At 49.0% G+C, this 14,215-nt stretch overlaps 5 non-coding genes across 5 annotated transcripts; all 5 read left to right on the top strand.

Moving 5' to 3' along the window:
- The first annotated feature begins 207 nt into the window (after positions 1-207).
- Positions 208-398, top strand: LOC136573798 (U2 spliceosomal RNA). Its single transcript, XR_010786016.1, has one exon. It is a non-coding gene; the product is annotated as a U2 spliceosomal RNA (small nuclear RNA).
- Positions 399-3,147: 2,749 nt separating this feature from the next.
- Positions 3,148-3,338, top strand: LOC136573797 (U2 spliceosomal RNA). The gene has a single exon (XR_010786015.1). It is a non-coding gene; the product is annotated as a U2 spliceosomal RNA (small nuclear RNA).
- Positions 3,339-6,240: 2,902 nt separating this feature from the next.
- On the top strand, positions 6,241-6,431 carry LOC136573796 (U2 spliceosomal RNA). Its single transcript, XR_010786014.1, has one exon. It is a non-coding gene; the product is annotated as a U2 spliceosomal RNA (small nuclear RNA).
- Positions 6,432-9,184: 2,753 nt separating this feature from the next.
- LOC136573795 (U2 spliceosomal RNA) lies at positions 9,185-9,375 on the top strand. Its single transcript, XR_010786013.1, has one exon. It is a non-coding gene; the product is annotated as a U2 spliceosomal RNA (small nuclear RNA).
- Positions 9,376-12,129: 2,754 nt separating this feature from the next.
- Positions 12,130-12,320, top strand: LOC136573794 (U2 spliceosomal RNA). Its single transcript, XR_010786012.1, has one exon. It is a non-coding gene; the product is annotated as a U2 spliceosomal RNA (small nuclear RNA).
- Positions 12,321-14,215: the final 1,895 nt, after the last annotated feature.

Raw genomic sequence — 14,215 nt, 5'->3', positions numbered from 1 at the left:
GCAAGCCTAGGATGCGTGAGCACGGTGCAAGAGGAAGGACTGAGGGGGGAGGGCGCGGTTGAGAAGGCGTGGGGCGGGGCTATGCAAAACTCTTCCATCTCCCTGGGTGCATTGTGGGTGCGCCCAGAGTGCCGGCTGAGCGTGTTGCCTCAAGCCTTGGAAGTGGAGTTGGGCGGGCCGGGCTGCAGGTGAAACCCATTTCGGGTTATCGCTTCTCGGCCTTTTGGCTAAGATCAAGTGTAGTATCTGTTCTTATCAGTTTAATATCTGATACGTCCCCTATCTGGGGACCATATATTAAATGGATTTTTAGAACAGGGAGCTGGAAAAAGAGCTTGCTCTGTCCACTCCGCGCATTGACCTGGTATTGCAGTACCTCCAGGACCGGTGCACCCCCTTTCCTACAGCAGTTTCCAAAAGCAGAAAAACAAAACTGACGAGCAAGAGGTGCAGCGCAGCTGTGGCTGCTTCTGCTGCTGCTAACAAACCAGCACTTTGACTGACACTCAGCCCGTCTGCTGCCGTGGAGCTCGCAACATTGTATCCACTGTGCACAGCACAGGTACAACTGGAAGCAAAACAACACACAGCAGTTCATATGCCAGCCGCACTCTATAGTTCGTACCTACCGCTGCGCTAATAGCCAAGTTGGAAACATCGGGCAGGCACAGCGTATCCTGGCAGCCTGCATCTGTATGCTCCACGTATTCGGGTCATGGGTGTATGTGCAGGGGGTGCGGTCGCACCTGGGGCCCGGAGCCCTAGGGGGCCCATAAAGTCTCTCTTCCCCACATTGTAAACCAATGCTATCAATGAAGCTTTATAATTTGGGGGCCCAGTCCCAGACTTTGTACTGGGGCCCCGCAGCTTCAAGTTACACCTCCGGATCAGGATAATGCTAGGCCATTCCAACCAGCCTGTGTGAGTGACCTGCAGTCGCTGGTAGTCGAAAAGCGGCCGGCCCCGGATGTGCGCTTCAGAGTGGACAGACAGCAGTGGACCCCCAATCACACAGGCCCGAGGCTTGCTATGCAGCACGGAATACCTCATTGGACTGCAGCGCTCCACGCGGGCTGAGATACACGCTCCACGTGGGATGGGCAGTATTCCGTCCATGAGGATCCAGGCCAACGCTTACAGATGGAGCAACACTCGGGGAGCAAAGAACTCCAACGAACGGACGTCTACTTTAAAAGGATGTATTGCTTTATTCAATGCATGGACACAGAAACAGTTCAACCGCTCGCTAAAGACCGCAGTCAATACAGTAAAGAAAGAAATGTGTCTGTTTAATGTAAACTTGCACGGAGCTCGTTTGTGAGCCACTGACTGAATGAATGCTGCTGCTGCCGCTGCTGCATGTCTGAAACGTGGTCTGACGTTACATGCACCAGCAGGGATAAGGCCTTGCCTATAAGCATTCCCCAGCTGGCAAAAACGGAACCTCCCTGCCTATTCCTCACCGTGGAAGAACGGAACCTACCTTTTTTTTTAAAAAAAAAGAAAGCCACAGCAGCAGCCAACTCGATTTTGGTAGGCCGCTGTCTCCCCCTTGTGTGCTGCATTAAAAATGCACTCCGCTGAAAATAACTGATCCACGAAATAGAGCGTAGGGAGAGAATGAGGCTTCTAGATGAGCCGTCAGGCTATGATAAATTGTATCACACCTGGGCGATATGGATAGATGCCCGGAGCTCACCCCTATTTACTAGGTGGTTACAGACAGGGACATGTGAGTAACACGTTTAAACCACAATCGTAAAGAGAAACAGCAATCCCGGAGCGCCCCCCCCTCCCCCTTTTTTGTTTTATTTTCTCTTTCTCCCGTGTCATAGATACCTACCCTCCCTTACCGCTCCCCCCCCCCCTTCCCCTGTTTGTAGACCTTATAAAATATCACAGACAAACATTATATAGTTCAACTCGAAATTTATTTATTAAGTTTCATTGTCAAAGTTATTTTTACATTGCTTTGAGATAAGGCAAAAGTTCCCCCCCCCCCCTCCATGAAACCAATAAAACCTATATTGAATAAAATAAAAATGATGCAGTTACCGGTAGTTCTGCAGTTACTGGTAGTTCTGCAGTTACCGGTAGTTTAGCAGTTGCCTGTAGTTTAGCAGTTGCCGGTAGTTTTGCAGTTGCCGGTAGTTCTGCAGTTGCCGGTAGTTCTGCAGTTGCCGGTAGTTCTGCAGCTTCTTGGTAGAGATAAAGACCATCTCCCGTCTCCCAGCTGCAGCAGAGACTGACTGAAATCGCTGCCAAGCCCGGTATTTATGCTTCTAAATTGATGACATCACAATGGAGTGACATCAGCCTGCCATACACCTGGCTCATGACATCACAAGGGAGTGACATCATCAGCATTCCAAATACCTGGCTCATTTGCATACAGTATGTATGCATGTATGTGTCTATCTATCCTATCCTATCCTATCTAATCTATCTTTATTAATTACGTAGAATATAGATATGGATTATTTCTGAATTATAGATTTTGTAGATATAGATTAAAGATAGATTTAAGATTGTGTGTGTGTGTGTGATAGAGATATATATATATATCTCTATGTAAAAAAAATATAAAATCTGTAGTTATGTATGTATGGCGGGAAAAAAAGGCCTGCTGTATGTTTTTAAGTTCTTCGGATAACCATGCCATTCTATTATTCTCCTTACTAGGGTCTACTAATGCCGGCCCAGGGAAAGGCAATAAAGCCCTATGGGGCCGAAGCCAATTTCCCTCATTTCAGGTAAAAAGTTTCCATCCGTCCCCACTCGAAATGCGGCCGGCCGAAGAGATCCCTCCAACCGACCGGCCGACGCACCTTCAGAGACAAACTAGTGCTTGCTTCTAGTGTCATCGCCGGCTTAACCATCCTGGGTAGGGAGGTGACGAGTCCTGCAGCAGCAGCAGCAGCAGCAGCAGCAGCAGGCTCTGCAAGCCTAGGATGCGTGAGCACGGTGCAAGAGGAAGGACTGAGGGGGGAGGGCGCGGTTGAGAAGGCGTGGGGCGGGGCTATGCAAAACTCTTCCATCTCCCTGGGTGCATTGTGGGTGCGCCCAGAGTGCCGGCTGAGCGTGTTGCCTCAAGCCTTGGAAGTGGAGTTGGGCGGGCCGGGCTGCAGGTGAAACCCATTTCGGGTTATCGCTTCTCGGCCTTTTGGCTAAGATCAAGTGTAGTATCTGTTCTTATCAGTTTAATATCTGATACGTCCCCTATCTGGGGACCATATATTAAATGGATTTTTAGAACAGGGAGCTGGAAAAAGAGCTTGCTCTGTCCACTCCGCGCATTGACCTGGTATTGCAGTACCTCCAGGACCGGTGCACCCCCTTTCCTACAGCAGTTTCCAAAAGCAGAAAAACAAAACTGACGAGCAAGAGGTGCAGCGCAGCTGTGGCTGCTTCTGCTGCTGCTAACAAACCAGCACTTTGACTGACACTCAGCCCGTCTGCTGCCGTGGAGCTCGCAACATTGTATCCACTGTGCACAGCACAGGTACAACTGGAAGCAAAACAACACACAGCAGTTCATATGCCAGCCGCACTCTATAGTTCGTACCTACCGCTGCGCTAATAGCCAAGTTGGAAACATCGGGCAGGCACAGCGTATCCTGGCAGCCTGCATCTGTATGCTCCACGTATTCGGGTCATGGGTGTATGTGCAGGGGGTGCGGTCGCACCTGGGGCCCGGAGCCCTAGGGGGCCCATAAAGTCTCTCTTCCCCACATTGTAAACCAATGCTATCAATGAAGCTTTATAATTTGGGGGCCCAGTCCCAGACTTTGTACTGGGGCCCCGCAGCTTCAAGTTACACCTCCGGATCAGGATAATGCTAGGCCATTCCAACCAGCCTGTGTGAGTGACCTGCAGTCGCTGGTAGTCGAAAAGCGGCCGGCCCCGGATGTGCGCTTCAGAGTGGACAGACAGCAGTGGACCCCCAATCACACAGGCCCGAGGCTTGCTATGCAGCACGGAATACCTCATTGGACTGCAGCGCTCCACGCGGGCTGAGATACACGCTCCACGTGGGATGGGCAGTATTCCGTCCATGAGGATCCAGGCCAACGCTTACAGATGGAGCAACACCCGGGGAGCAAAGAACTCCAACGAACGGACGTCTACTTTAAAAGGATGTATTGCTTTATTCAATGCATGGACACAGAAACAGTTCAACCGCTCGCTAAAGACCGCAGTCAATACAGTAAAGAAAGAAATGTGTCTGTTTAATGTAAACTTGCACGGAGCTCGTTTGTGAGCCACTGACTGAATGAATGCTGCTGCTGCCGCTGCTGCATGTCTGAAACGTGGTCTGACGTTACATGCACCAGCAGGGATAAGGCCTTGCCTATAAGCATTCCCCAGCTGGCAAAAACGGAACCTCCCTGCCTATTCCTCACCGTGGAAGAACGGAACCTACCTTTTTTTTTAAAAAAAAAGAAAGCCACAGCAGCAGCCAACTCGATTTTGGTAGGCCGCTGTCTCCCCCTTGTGTGCTGCATTAAAAATGCACTCCGCTGAAAATAACTGATCCACGAAATAGAGCGTAGGGAGAGAATGAGGCTTCTAGATGAGCCGTCAGGCTATGATAAATTGTATCACACCTGGGCGATATGGATAGATGCCCGGAGCTCACCCCTATTTACTAGGTGGTTACAGACAGGGACATGTGAGTAACACGTTTAAACCACAATCGTAAAGAGAAACAGCAATCCCGGAGCGCCCCCCCCCTCCCCCTTTTTTGTTTTATTTTCTCTTTCTCCCGTGTCATAGATACCTACCCTCCCTTACCGCTCCCCCCCCCCCCTTCCCCTGTTTGTAGACCTTATAAAATATCACAGACAAACATTATATAGTTCAACTCGAAATTTATTTATTAAGTTTCATTGTCAAAGTTATTTTTACATTGCTTTGAGATAAGGCAAAAGTTCCCCCCCCCCCCTCCATGAAACCAATAAAACCTATATTGAATAAAATAAAAATGATGCAGTTACCGGTAGTTCTGCAGTTACTGGTAGTTCTGCAGTTACCGGTAGTTTAGCAGTTGCCTGTAGTTTAGCAGTTGCCGGTAGTTTTGCAGTTGCCGGTAGTTCTGCAGTTGCCGGTAGTTCTGCAGTTGCCGGTAGTTCTGCAGCTTCTTGGTAGAGATAAAGACCATCTCCCGTCTCCCAGCTGCAGCAGAGACTGACTGAAATCGCTGCCAAGCCCGGTATTTATGCTTCTAAATTGATGACATCACAATGGAGTGACATCAGCCTGCCATACACCTGGCTTATGACATCACAAGGGAGTGACATCATCAGCATTCCAAACAGCTGGCTCATTTGCATACAGTATGTATGTATGTATGACATCACAAGGGAGTGACATCATCAGCATTCCAAACAGCTGGCTCATTTGCATACAGTATGTATGTATGTATGACATCACAAGGGAGTGACATCATCAGCATTCCAAATACCTGGCTCATTTGCATACAGTATGTATGCATGTATGTGTCTATCTATCCTATCCTATCCTATCTAATCTATCTTTATTAATTACGTAGAATATAGATATGGATTATTTCTGAATTATAGATTTTGTAGATATAGATTAAAGATAGATTTAAGATTGTGTGTGTGTGTGTGTGATAGAGATATATATATATATCTCTATGTAAAAAAAATATAAAATCTGTAGTTATGTATGTATGGCGGGAAAAAAAGGCCTGCTGTATGTTTTTAAGTTCTTCGGATAACCATGCCATTCTATTATTCTCCTTACTAGGGTCTACTAATGCCGGCCCAGGGAAAGGCAATAAAGCCCTATGGGGCCGAAGCCAATTTCCCTCATTTCAGGTAAAAAGTTTCCATCCGTCCCCACTCGAAATGCGGCCGGCCGAAGAGATCCCTCCAACCGACCGGCCGACGCACCTTCAGAGACAAACTAGTGCTTGCTTCTAGTGTCATCGCCGGCTTAACCATCCTGGGTAGGGAGGTGACGAGTCCTGCAGCAGCAGCAGCAGCAGCAGCAGCAGCAGCAGGCTCTGCAAGCCTAGGATGCGTGAGCACGGTGCAAGAGGAAGGACTGAGGGGGGAGGGCGCGGTTGAGAAGGCGTGGGGCGGGGCTATGCAAAACTCTTCCATCTCCCTGGGTGCATTGTGGGTGCGCCCAGAGTGCCGGCTGAGCGTGTTGCCTCAAGCCTTGGAAGTGGAGTTGGGCGGGCCGGGCTGCAGGTGAAACCCATTTCGGGTTATCGCTTCTCGGCCTTTTGGCTAAGATCAAGTGTAGTATCTGTTCTTATCAGTTTAATATCTGATACGTCCCCTATCTGGGGACCATATATTAAATGGATTTTTAGAACAGGGAGCTGGAAAAAGAGCTTGCTCTGTCCACTCCGCGCATTGACCTGGTATTGCAGTACCTCCAGGACCGGTGCACCCCCTTTCCTACAGCAGTTTCCAAAAGCAGAAAAACAAAACTGACGAGCAAGAGGTGCAGCGCAGCTGTGGCTGCTTCTGCTGCTGCTAACAAACCAGCACTTTGACTGACACTCAGCCCGTCTGCTGCCGTGGAGCTCGCAACATTGTATCCACTGTGCACAGCACAGGTACAACTGGAAGCAAAACAACACACAGCAGTTCATATGCCAGCCGCACTCTATAGTTCGTACCTACCGCTGCGCTAATAGCCAAGTTGGAAACATCGGGCAGGCACAGCGTATCCTGGCAGCCTGCATCTGTATGCTCCACGTATTCGGGTCATGGGTGTATGTGCAGGGGGTGCGGTCGCACCTGGGGCCCGGAGCCCTAGGGGGCCCATAAAGTCTCTCTTCCCCACATTGTAAACCAATGCTATCAATGAAGCTTTATAATTTGGGGGCCCAGTCCCAGACTTTGTACTGGGGCCCCGCAGCTTCAAGTTACACCTCCGGATCAGGATAATGCTAGGCCATTCCAACCAGCCTGTGTGAGTGACCTGCAGTCGCTGGTAGTCGAAAAGCGGCCGGCCCCGGATGTGCGCTTCAGAGTGGACAGACAGCAGTGGACCCCCAATCACACAGGCCCGAGGCTTGCTATGCAGCACGGAATACCTCATTGGACTGCAGCGCTCCACGCGGGCTGAGATACACGCTCCACGTGGGATGGGCAGTATTCCGTCCATGAGGATCCAGGCCAACGCTTACAGATGGAGCAACACTCGGGGAGCAAAGAACTCCAACGAACGGACGTCTACTTTAAAAGGATGTATTGCTTTATTCAATGCATGGACACAGAAACAGTTCAACCGCTCGCTAAAGACCGCAGTCAATACAGTAAAGAAAGAAATGTGTCTGTTTAATGTAAACTTGCACGGAGCTCGTTTGTGAGCCACTGACTGAATGAATGCTGCTGCTGCCGCTGCTGCATGTCTGAAACGTGGTCTGACGTTACATGCACCAGCAGGGATAAGGCCTTGCCTATAAGCATTCCCCAGCTGGCAAAAACGGAACCTCCCTGCCTATTCCTCACCGTGGAAGAACGGAACCTACCTTTTTTTTTAAAAAAAAAGAAAGCCACAGCAGCAGCCAACTCGATTTTGGTAGGCCGCTGTCTCCCCCTTGTGTGCTGCATTAAAAATGCACTCCGCTGAAAATAACTGATCCACGAAATAGAGCGTAGGGAGAGAATGAGGCTTCTAGATGAGCCGTCAGGCTATGATAAATTGTATCACACCTGGGCGATATGGATAGATGCCCGGAGCTCACCCCTATTTACTAGGTGGTTACAGACAGGGACATGTGAGTAACACGTTTAAACCACAATCGTAAAGAGAAACAGCAATCCCGGAGCGCCCCCCCCCTCCCCCTTTTTTGTTTTATTTTCTCTTTCTCCCGTGTCATAGATACCTACCCTCCCTTACCGCTCCCCCCCCCCCTTCCCCTGTTTGTAGACCTTATAAAATATCACAGACAAACATTATATAGTTCAACTCGAAATTTATTTATTAAGTTTCATTGTCAAAGTTATTTTTACATTGCTTTGAGATAAGGCAAAAGTTCCCCCCCCCCCCTCCATGAAACCAATAAAACCTATATTGAATAAAATAAAAATGATGCAGTTACCGGTAGTTCTGCAGTTACTGGTAGTTCTGCAGTTACCGGTAGTTTAGCAGTTGCCTGTAGTTTAGCAGTTGCCGGTAGTTTTGCAGTTGCCGGTAGTTCTGCAGTTGCCGGTAGTTCTGCAGTTGCCGGTAGTTCTGCAGCTTCTTGGTAGAGATAAAGACCATCTCCCGTCTCCCAGCTGCAGCAGAGACTGACTGAAATCGCTGCCAAGCCCGGTATTTATGCTTCTAAATTGATGACATCACAATGGAGTGACATCAGCCTGCCATACACCTGGCTCATGACATCACAAGGGAGTGACATCATCAGCATTCCAAATACCTGGCTCATTTGCATACAGTATGTATGCATGTATGTGTCTATCTATCCTATCCTATCCTATCTAATCTATCTTTATTAATTACGTAGAATATAGATATGGATTATTTCTGAATTATAGATTTTGTAGATATAGATTAAAGATAGATTTAAGATTGTGTGTGTGTGTGTGATAGAGATATATATATATATCTCTATGTAAAAAAAATATAAAATCTGTAGTTATGTATGTATGGCGGGAAAAAAAGGCCTGCTGTATGTTTTTAAGTTCTTCGGATAACCATGCCATTCTATTATTCTCCTTACTAGGGTCTACTAATGCCGGCCCAGGGAAAGGCAATAAAGCCCTATGGGGCCGAAGCCAATTTCCCTCATTTCAGGTAAAAAGTTTCCATCCGTCCCCACTCGAAATGCGGCCGGCCGAAGAGATCCCTCCAACCGACCGGCCGACGCACCTTCAGAGACAAACTAGTGCTTGCTTCTAGTGTCATCGCCGGCTTAACCATCCTGGGTAGGGAGGTGACGAGTCCTGCAGCAGCAGCAGCAGCAGCAGCAGCAGCAGCAGGCTCTGCAAGCCTAGGATGCGTGAGCACGGTGCAAGAGGAAGGACTGAGGGGGGAGGGCGCGGTTGAGAAGGCGTGGGGCGGGGCTATGCAAAACTCTTCCATCTCCCTGGGTGCATTGTGGGTGCGCCCAGAGTGCCGGCTGAGCGTGTTGCCTCAAGCCTTGGAAGTGGAGTTGGGCGGGCCGGGCTGCAGGTGAAACCCATTTCGGGTTATCGCTTCTCGGCCTTTTGGCTAAGATCAAGTGTAGTATCTGTTCTTATCAGTTTAATATCTGATACGTCCCCTATCTGGGGACCATATATTAAATGGATTTTTAGAACAGGGAGCTGGAAAAAGAGCTTGCTCTGTCCACTCCGCGCATTGACCTGGTATTGCAGTACCTCCAGGACCGGTGCACCCCCTTTCCTACAGCAGTTTCCAAAAGCAGAAAAACAAAACTGACGAGCAAGAGGTGCAGCGCAGCTGTGGCTGCTTCTGCTGCTGCTAACAAACCAGCACTTTGACTGACACTCAGCCCGTCTGCTGCCGTGGAGCTCGCAACATTGTATCCACTGTGCACAGCACAGGTACAACTGGAAGCAAAACAACACACAGCAGTTCATATGCCAGCCGCACTCTATAGTTCGTACCTACCGCTGCGCTAATAGCCAAGTTGGAAACATCGGGCAGGCACAGCGTATCCTGGCAGCCTGCATCTGTATGCTCCACGTATTCGGGTCATGGGTGTATGTGCAGGGGGTGCGGTCGCACCTGGGGCCCGGAGCCCTAGGGGGCCCATAAAGTCTCTCTTCCCCACATTGTAAACCAATGCTATCAATGAAGCTTTATAATTTGGGGGCCCAGTCCCAGACTTTGTACTGGGGCCCCGCAGCTTCAAGTTACACCTCCGGATCAGGATAATGCTAGGCCATTCCAACCAGCCTGTGTGAGTGACCTGCAGTCGCTGGTAGTCGAAAAGCGGCCGGCCCCGGATGTGCGCTTCAGAGTGGACAGACAGCAGTGGACCCCCAATCACACAGGCCCGAGGCTTGCTATGCAGCACGGAATACCTCATTGGACTGCAGCGCTCCACGCGGGCTGAGATACACGCTCCACGTGGGATGGGCAGTATTCCGTCCATGAGGATCCAGGCCAACGCTTACAGATGGAGCAACACTCGGGGAGCAAAGAACTCCAACGAACGGACGTCTACTTTAAAAGGATGTATTGCTTTATTCAATGCATGGACACAGAAACAGTTCAACCGCTCGCTAAAGACCGCAGTCAATACAGTAAAGAAAGAAATGTGTCTGTTTAATGTAAACTTGCACGGAGCTCGTTTGTGAGCCACTGACTGAATGAATGCTGCTGCTGCCGCTGCTGCATGTCTGAAACGTGGTCTGACGTTACATGCACCAGCAGGGATAAGGCCTTGCCTATAAGCATTCCCCAGCTGGCAAAAACGGAACCTCCCTGCCTATTCCTCACCGTGGAAGAACGGAACCTACCTTTTTTTTTAAAAAAAAAGAAAGCCACAGCAGCAGCCAACTCGATTTTGGTAGGCCGCTGTCTCCCCCTTGTGTGCTGCATTAAAAATGCACTCCGCTGAAAATAACTGATCCACGAAATAGAGCGTAGGGAGAGAATGAGGCTTCTAGATGAGCCGTCAGGCTATGATAAATTGTATCACACCTGGGCGATATGGATAGATGCCCGGAGCTCACCCCTATTTACTAGGTGGTTACAGACAGGGACATGTGAGTAACACGTTTAAACCACAATCGTAAAGAGAAACAGCAATCCCGGAGCGCCCCCCCCCTCCCCCTTTTTTGTTTTATTTTCTCTTTCTCCCGTGTCATAGATACCTACCCTCCCTTACCGCTCCCCCCCCCCCTTCCCCTGTTTGTAGACCTTATAAAATATCACAGACAAACATTATATAGTTCAACTCGAAATTTATTTATTAAGTTTCATTGTCAAAGTTATTTTTACATTGCTTTGAGATAAGGCAAAAGTTCCCCCCCCCCCCCTCCATGAAACCAATAAAACCTATATTGAATAAAATAAAAATGATGCAGTTACCGGTAGTTCTGCAGTTACTGGTAGTTCTGCAGTTACCGGTAGTTTAGCAGTTGCCTGTAGTTTAGCAGTTGCCGGTAGTTTTGCAGTTGCCGGTAGTTCTGCAGTTGCCGGTAGTTCTGCAGTTGCCGGTAGTTCTGCAGCTTCTTGGTAGAGATAAAGACCATCTCCCGTCTCCCAGCTGCAGCAGAGACTGACTGAAATCGCTGCCAAGCCCGGTATTTATGCTTCTAAATTGATGACATCACAATGGAGTGACATCAGCCTGCCATACACCTGGCTCATGACATCACAAGGGAGTGACATCATCAGCATTCCAAATACCTGGCTCATTTGCATACAGTATGTATGCATGTATGTGTCTATCTATCCTATCCTATCCTATCTAATCTATCTTTATTAATTACGTAGAATATAGATATGGATTATTTCTGAATTATAGATTTTGTAGATATAGATTAAAGATAGATTTAAGATTGTGTGTGTGTGTGTGATAGAGATATATATATATATCTCTATGTAAAAAAAATATAAAATCTGTAGTTATGTATGTATGGCGGGAAAAAAAGGCCTGCTGTATGTTTTTAAGTTCTTCGGATAACCATGCCATTCTATTATTCTCCTTACTAGGGTCTACTAATGCCGGCCCAGGGAAAGGCAATAAAGCCCTATGGGGCCGAAGCCAATTTCCCTCATTTCAGGTAAAAAGTTTCCATCCGTCCCCACTCGAAATGCGGCCGGCCGAAGAGATCCCTCCAACCGACCGGCCGACGCACCTTCAGAGACAAACTAGTGCTTGCTTCTAGTGTCATCGCCGGCTTAACCATCCTGGGTAGGGAGGTGACGAGTCCTGCAGCAGCAGCAGCAGCAGCAGCAGCAGCAGCAGGCTCTGCAAGCCTAGGATGCGTGAGCACGGTGCAAGAGGAAGGACTGAGGGGGGAGGGCGCGGTTGAGAAGGCGTGGGGCGGGGCTATGCAAAACTCTTCCATCTCCCTGGGTGCATTGTGGGTGCGCCCAGAGTGCCGGCTGAGCGTGTTGCCTCAAGCCTTGGAAGTGGAGTTGGGCGGGCCGGGCTGCAGGTGAAACCCATTTCGGGTTATCGCTTCTCGGCCTTTTGGCTAAGATCAAGTGTAGTATCTGTTCTTATCAGTTTAATATCTGATACGTCCCCTATCTGGGGACCATATATTAAATGGATTTTTAGAACAGGGAGCTGGAAAAAGAGCTTGCTCTGTCCACTCCGCGCATTGACCTGGTATTGCAGTACCTCCAGGACCGGTGCACCCCCTTTCCTACAGCAGTTTCCAAAAGCAGAAAAACAAAACTGACGAGCAAGAGGTGCAGCGCAGCTGTGGCTGCTTCTGCTGCTGCTAACAAACCAGCACTTTGACTGACACTCAGCCCGTCTGCTGCCGTGGAGCTCGCAACATTGTATCCACTGTGCACAGCACAGGTACAACTGGAAGCAAAACAACACACAGCAGTTCATATGCCAGCCGCACTCTATAGTTCGTACCTACCGCTGCGCTAATAGCCAAGTTGGAAACATCGGGCAGGCACAGCGTATCCTGGCAGCCTGCATCTGTATGCTCCACGTATTCGGGTCATGGGTGTATGTGCAGGGGGTGCGGTCGCACCTGGGGCCCGGAGCCCTAGGGGGCCCATAAAGTCTCTCTTCCCCACATTGTAAACCAATGCTATCAATGAAGCTTTATAATTTGGGGGCCCAGTCCCAGACTTTGTACTGGGGCCCCGCAGCTTCAAGTTACACCTCCGGATCAGGATAATGCTAGGCCATTCCAACCAGCCTGTGTGAGTGACCTGCAGTCGCTGGTAGTCGAAAAGCGGCCGGCCCCGGATGTGTGCTTCAGAGTGGACAGACAGCAGTGGACCCCCAATCACACAGGCCCGAGGCTTGCTATGCAGCACGGAATACCTCATTGGACTGCAGCGCTCCACGCGGGCTGAGATACACGCTCCACGTGGGATGGGCAGTATTCCGTCCATGAGGATCCAGGCCAACGCTTACAGATGGAGCAACACTCGGGGAGCAAAGAACTCCAACGAACGGACGTCTACTTTAAAAGGATGTATTGCTTTATTCAATGCATGGACACAGAAACAGTTCAACCGCTCGCTAAAGACCGCAGTCAATACAGTAAAGAAAGAAATGTGTCTGTTTAATGTAAACTTGCACGGAGCTCGTTTGTGAGCCACTGACTGAATGAATGCTGCTGCTGCCGCTGCTGCATGTCTGAAACGTGGTCTGACGTTACATGCACCAGCAGGGATAAGGCCTTGCCTATAAGCATTCCCCAGCTGGCAAAAACGGAACCTCCCTGCCTATTCCTCACCGTGGAAGAACGGAACCTACCTTTTTTTTTAAAAAAAAAGAAAGCCACAGCAGCAGCCAACTCGATTTTGGTAGGCCGCTGTCTCCCCCTTGTGTGCTGCATTAAAAATGCACTCCGCTGAAAATAACTGATCCACGAAATAGAGCGTAGGGAGAGAATGAGGCTTCTAGATGAGCCGTCAGGCTATGATAAATTGTATCACACCTGGGCGATATGGATAGATGCCCGGAGCTCACCCCTATTTACTAGGTGGTTACAGACAGGGACATGTGAGTAACACGTTTAAACCACAATCGTAAAGAGAAACAGCAATCCCGGAGCGCCCCCCCCCTCCCCCTTTTTTGTTTTATTTTCTCTTTCTCCCGTGTCATAGATACCTACCCTCCCTTACCGCTCCCCCCCCCCTTCCCCTGTTTGTAGACCTTATAAAATATCACAGACAAACATTATATAGTTCAACTCGAAATTTATTTATTAAGTTTCATTGTCAAAGTTATTTTTACATTGCTTTGAGATAAGGCAAAAGTTCCCCCCCCCCCCTCCATGAAACCAATAAAACCTATATTGAATAAAATAAAAATGATGCAGTTACCGGTAGTTCTGCAGTTACTGGTAGTTCTGCAGTTACCGGTAGTTTAGCAGTTGCCTGTAGTTTAGCAGTTGCCGGTAGTTTTGCAGTTGCCGGTAGTTCTGCAGTTGCCGGTAGTTCTGCAGTTGCCGGTAGTTCTGCAGCTTCTTGGTAGAGATAAAGACCATCTCCCGTCTCCCAGCTGCAGCAGAGACTGACTGAAATCGCTGCCAAGCCCGGTATTTATGCTTCTAAATTGATG

The sequence above is a fragment of the Eleutherodactylus coqui genome, chromosome 7 (genome assembly GCF_035609145.1).
Source record: "Eleutherodactylus coqui strain aEleCoq1 chromosome 7, aEleCoq1.hap1, whole genome shotgun sequence".
In the NCBI taxonomy this organism is placed as follows: Eukaryota; Metazoa; Chordata; class Amphibia; order Anura; family Eleutherodactylidae; genus Eleutherodactylus; species Eleutherodactylus coqui.
Note: the sequence above shows the minus strand (reverse complement) of the source record. Positions and strands in the feature narration are given on the sequence as shown.